Source organism: Dermacentor silvarum, chromosome 4 (assembly GCF_013339745.2).
Source record: "Dermacentor silvarum isolate Dsil-2018 chromosome 4, BIME_Dsil_1.4, whole genome shotgun sequence".
NCBI classification, from domain to species: domain Eukaryota; kingdom Metazoa; phylum Arthropoda; class Arachnida; order Ixodida; family Ixodidae; genus Dermacentor; species Dermacentor silvarum.
Genome location: NC_051157.2, coordinates 208,352,417 through 208,358,637, shown reverse-complemented (window position 1 = coordinate 208,358,637; position 6,221 = coordinate 208,352,417).

Genomic DNA, 6,221 nt, shown 5'->3' with positions numbered 1-6,221 from the left:
TCATGAATCATTGTCATTATATTTTACGCAGTTTACAGCGACCCGTTCTTAGGCCTCTTTACAGCCACATTACTTTTACACTTATAACTCCATTTATTCACTTCGTTCATAATACATAAAGAATTCATTACCATTTGTCATGGCGCTCTTTGGCCATAGCTGGCCCTTGCGCCATTAAACGCCACACATCAATCAATTTGCTCGCTTTACATACCCCCACATTACCGCTTACACAAACATAAATTTCAGTCCTTTATAGACGAATTGCCAGAACCTTATCTTGTTCTTGGCGATCTCAATGCGCACAGTAGTCTGTGGGGCGACTCTCGTATCGATGCGCGAGGTCGTCTTGTTGAACAATTTCTTTTCTCCTCTGGCGCGTGTCTCCTGAATAAGAAGGAACCTACGTTTTACTGTATCGCAAACAGAACCTTTTCTTCTATTGACCTTAGCATAGCTTCCCCGTCTCTATTTTCTGAACATAAATGGGAAGTCATCAAAAATTCTTACGGGAGCGATCATTTCCCAATACTACTTAGAACAACCAAAGAAAATGAGTCTTCACCACAAGCCCCTCGATGGAAGGTTGGTACAGCCGATTGGGAGAAATTTCGAACTCTTACTAGTAGCATCTCCTGGGCTGACATCTCTTCGTTAGGAATTGATGCTGCTGTTGAGTATTTCACTACCTTCATGATTGATGCCGCCTCTAAATGCATATCCGAAATAAGTGGTGTGGCATGCAAACGCCGTGTCCCATGGTGGAACGACAAATGTAGGAACGCTCGTAAGAAACAGAACAAAGCGTGGGGGTTGTTACGTGATTCTCCTACTGCGGAGAATCTTGTGAATTTTAAGAAGGTAAAGTCCGAAGGCAGGAGAACGCGCCGACAGGCCAGAAGAGAGAGCTGGCAGAAGTTTTTATCAGGTATAAACTCGTATACAGATGAATCCAAAGTTTGGAACAGGGTAAATAAGGTAAGAGGACGACAAACATATTCACTCCCTTTGGTAAGAACACAGGGCGACAGCTTGCATGGAAGACCAAGCGAACCTCCTGGGCGCACATTTTCAACTAGTGTCCAGCTCATCGCACTATTCCGAAACGTTTAAACGATACAAAGCCAGAATAGAAGGACAGAAGCTGGAACGAAAATGCAAAAAACACGAGCCATATAACGAGCCATTAAGATTAGCTGAGCTACAGACATCACTAAACTGCTGCAATAATTCTGCTCCAGGAGCTGACCGTGTAATATATGAAATGCTGAAGCACCTTCCCCATGAAACACAGAAAACCCTCCTTTCCCTCTACAACACTGTATGGTCTTCCGGTGAGATCCCGTCTGCCTGGAAAGACGCCATAGTGATCCCTATCCTGAAACAGGGCAAGGATCCATCGTCTGTTTCGAGTTACCGGCCTATAGCACTAACTAGCTGTGTCTGCAAAGTCTTCGAAAAAATGATAAACCGTCGCCTACTACATTTCCTAGAATCAAACAAACTACTTGACCCATACCAGTGCGGTTTTCGCGAGGGTCGATCCACCACTGACCATTTGATACGTATTGAGGCGCAGATACGCGAAGCTTTTGTTCACAAACGGTTCTTTCTGTCTGTATTCCTAGACATGGAAAAGGCCTACAACACCACATGGCGGTTTGGGATACTGAGAGACCTCTCCCACTTTGGTATACGTGGTAATATGCTAAATGTGATTGAAAGTTATCTGCTAAATCGCACATTCCGTGTTCGAGTTGGCAATGCTTTATCGCGACCTTTTGTGCAGGAAACCGGAGTGCCGCAGGGTGGGGTGCTCAGTTGCACTCTCTTTATTATAAAAATGAATTCCTTGCGTCTATGCATCCCACGCAACATGTTTTATTCAACGTACGTCGATGATGTACAGATTGGATTTAAATCGTGCAACCTTGCCATCTGTGAACGGCAGGTTCAGCTTGGTCTGAACAAGGTGGCTAAATGGGCAGACGAGAATGGGTTCTGCCTAAATTCACAAAAGAGCACCTGCGTCCTTTTTTCTCGAAAGAGAGGACTGTACCCTGACCCCGACATTGACCTGCAAGGACAGAGTCTACCTGTAAAAACGGAACACAAATTCTTAGGCATAATTCTTGACACAAAGCTAACATTCATACCACACCTAAAACATCTAAAAAACAAATGCATGAAAACAATGAATATTTTAAAAGTGTTGTCACGCACTACATGGGGTAGTGACAGAAAGTGTCTGTTAAATTTGTATAAAAGCCTCATACGAACACGCCTAGACTACGGGGCCATAATTTATCAGTCAGCCACCCCAACCGCGTTGAAGATGCTGGACCCCGTCCACCATCTAGGTATTCGTTTGTCTACAGGTGCCTTTAGGACAAGCCCTGTAGAAAGCCTTTACGTGGAATCCAATGAGTGGTCCCTCCACTTGCAGAGGATCTACACAGCTTTCATGTATTTCCTTAGAGTGAACGCAAACAGTGAACATCCCTCATATTCCACCGCACATGATTTGTCCAGCTCCCACCTCTTTCATAACCGCCCTGCAGTAAGAGAGCCCTTCTCGTTGCGTGTGAGAAGTCTGGCTGAGGAAATGGATGTCCAACTTTTCGAACATAGTCTAATGACACCCACTATACAGGTCGCACCATGGCAGTGGCAGATTGTAGAGTGTGATTTGTCCTTTTTACATGTTACGAAGCACGCCCCCGTTGCACACATTCGAATGCACTTCCTTGAACTGCAGCATAAATACTCCTGTCCGGAATTTTACACCGATGCATCAAAGTCTCATGCTGGCGTCTCTTATGCAGCGGTTGGCGCATCATTTTGAGATGCCGACGCCCTGCACCCACAAACGAGCATTTTTACAGCAGAGGCTTATGCAATACTGCCGGCTCTTAAACATATCAAGGACTCGAAAATACCCAAAGCAATCATCTACACAGACTCGCTGAGCGTAGTAAAAGCTTTAAAATCTCTTAAAAGGCACAAAAATCCCGTAATAGTATCGCTTTATTCATTCATATGTAGTATTTATGCGTCTGGGCAGCATGTTGTGGTGTGCTGGGTGCCAGGACACCGAGACATCGAGGGAAATGTACTGGCAGACCAGCTTGCCACATCCATCGAGGCAAAAGCTGGCAACACATCTATGCCCGTCCCTGTTCATGATATGAAGCCATATCTACGCAAGAGACTTCGAGTCCATTGGCAGCGTTTGTGGGACGGCCAGTCTCATAACAAGCTCCATTTAATTAAGCCCCATTTAGGAAACTGGCCATCGACCACGAAATCTAGAAGAAATGATGTCCTATTCTGTAGGCTCAGAATAGGACACACTTACAGCACGCATAATTACCTGCTGTCTGGAGGCGAACCCCCAACCTGTACTAGATGCGGGGAAGCACTTACTGTACTTCACATCCTAGTACAATGTCCATTAATAGAACCTCAAAGAAAAAAGCACTTTGTTCAAGCCTTTAAAGAGAATATACCCCTTCACCCAGCTATGTTTTTACATAATGGCCCGATATTTCCGCACGATTCAGTTTTAGCCTTTTTAAACGACCTCGACATTTTGCAAGTTTTTCGCCCGAGAGATTCGTAGCGGCATCCTCTTTCAGAGGACGCCGCTGCGACAGCATATTTGAAATGCACTCTCCTCCAGGCCCTCGCTTCTAAGGGTCCCTGTGAGGCAGTAGTGCCTTGTAACTCTTACAACTTTTTTATACTATATTATATTCATTGCGCCCCTATCACGTCATTGTCATGATCTTAGTATTTTTGTCTTTTACGCACCTTTAGTGCGCAGGATTTTAGGCCCCTTTACAGCCACCCTACACCTATCCACTGTCATTGATCATACCATTGCTCACTCAGTACACCACGTCTTGGCGCTCTTTGGCCATAGCTGGCCCTTGCGCCACAAAACAACATATATTATTAGCTGTAATTGTAATCAGTTACTTTTTTCTGTAACGTGTACAAGTCTGGTATAGAGTGTGTGAATATTCCAAATTTCCAATAGGGATTGATTAGTTAGTCCTTGATATTCAGTTTGAAAAGTCACTATTCAATGTTGTCAAACATTCATGTCATTCGATTACAACATAAGGAAAAATAACAGATGCTGCAGTATAAAGGGAGGAAAGCTGATGTTGGGCACTTCTAACTGATTCTGCTTCAGGAGAACTATAGTTATGCAGATGAACGAGTTTCTGAGTAAAAGCCTGCACAAGTTTCCAGTCATTGATAACCCTGTCTCCCCTTAAGGTGCCTAACAATTTGGTGTCTTGATTTAGGGAATTTATTATTCAGTTAGCCTCATCATGTTCAGACTCCATTAAAATAACATACAATGCTGCAGTATCGTACTTAGAAACTTCAATTACAATCACACTTTATTACATGAATTTCATGATTGGTGTTCGTTTTTTTTTCATTACTGTCATTGTCGTGGTGCACCAGATACATTTATCTTACCTTTGTGTCTCTTTACAAGCTTCTCAGGCGATCCAACATCCAGTCGTTAACGGCATTAGACACAGCATGTAATGTATATAAGCCATTTGTTGTAAAACAGATGCTGTGAAACATTTACATTTCATTTAATTTGTTTCAGTTGGAAATGTTTGGTATCCCGTTTGACTTTAAAAGGCTTTTTTTCTCCAACATTTGCATTCAATTTGATTTAAAAAATTTTCCATTCGAACACTCCTAGTTTTTATGCCTTTTCGTACCTTAGTTTTGAAATAGTCCATTGTAGTTAAAAGTGTAAAATAGGCTGTTAGAAAAGGTAATAAATGAGAAATTAAGTAACAGCTATACAAATGCAATACAAAACATAGAAGTTTTCACCAGCTTAGTTGCACAGTATGCTGATATTGTCAGTTAAAATTACGATAAAAATTTGGCAGCAGCATAAAATGTGGGAGAACAAAAGTTTCCCCACCAGACAAGATTTGCAAACTGCAATAAATTAGAGAAATGCTTTAAAAAACGTAACTCTAGCAGGCATCGTCATCTTCCTCGGCCGCCTTTTATATATGGCACGCTCCGGCGTGCGTCTAGTGCCTCATGCTGCGAGCTGCGAGGTCGGAAGAAGAATTAAAGGAAAGATATTCTTCGACTCCTGCCATCGGTCCAAATGGTTCTCAGGCCTTTCGCTCGCTGACTCACAGATTGTTGTACTGGACCTAGCCTCGGTCCCTTAAGTAAATAATATGTACCACTAACATTAATTTCTAGCATTATTCGTAGCCATTCAGTGTGTTAAGTAAGTTTCAGGTGTAATGTTTAATTTACCAAAATACATTGAGTGGAGAAATTTCAGCCTCGAAATTACTCTTCGGTGTTGTAAAACAGGCATATTACAAGCCATGAGCGTTGACGGCGAGTCATTTCTTTGGTAAGCATTAAATATAAAACGGACAGCTTTTTGTTGCACCATCTCAAGTTTCCTAATATCTTTCTTGATATATGGATCCCAAACGACACTAGCATAATCTAATTTAGGTCTTATAAAAGCATTATATGCCAGTAGTTTTATTTCTGACAGAGCTGTTTTTAGTTTGCGCCTCAAGAAACAGAGCTGTTTAGAAGCGGATGAGCATGTTTTAGTAATATGACTTGACTATGTTAGGCGGTTTGTAATCGTAATATCTAAATATTTATACTCATCAACCTCAGTCAAGGGCAATTATTGAGAGAATATGTGTAATGAAGAGGGCACTTTTTGTGTCTAATGCACATGAAGACTGATTTATCACTGTTTAGTTTCATGGACCAATTCTTACACCCCCCGCAGGGGCGTCTGCGCAAGCAGGCGTTTGGTGAGTTGCGCCACCACGGACCCGAGCACACGAGGGTTGGACCCTCCCGCGTGTAGCCGTGCGCGGCTTAGCCGTGTCTGGGGAAAGGGGGATCCTGGAGGTTGAGCCAATGCCGGGTGATTGGACCTTTAAGGCCCCCCAGCGGAGGCAACACACCTCTTCGGCCTCTGCTTCACATAGACGGCACCTCCAGACTGACCCTCCTGGAGGAAATCGGCAGTCGCCTTTTCCGGTCCCCCTCTTCAATCTTTTGTCTTTTTCTCTCACTTTTCCATCTGTCCTGTCTCCTACTCACTTCTTCTCACTTCCAAATGTCCGGGCGGCAAGGGTTAACCGTGTGTAATGTATCCAGTCTTGGGTATGTACATTAGGTTA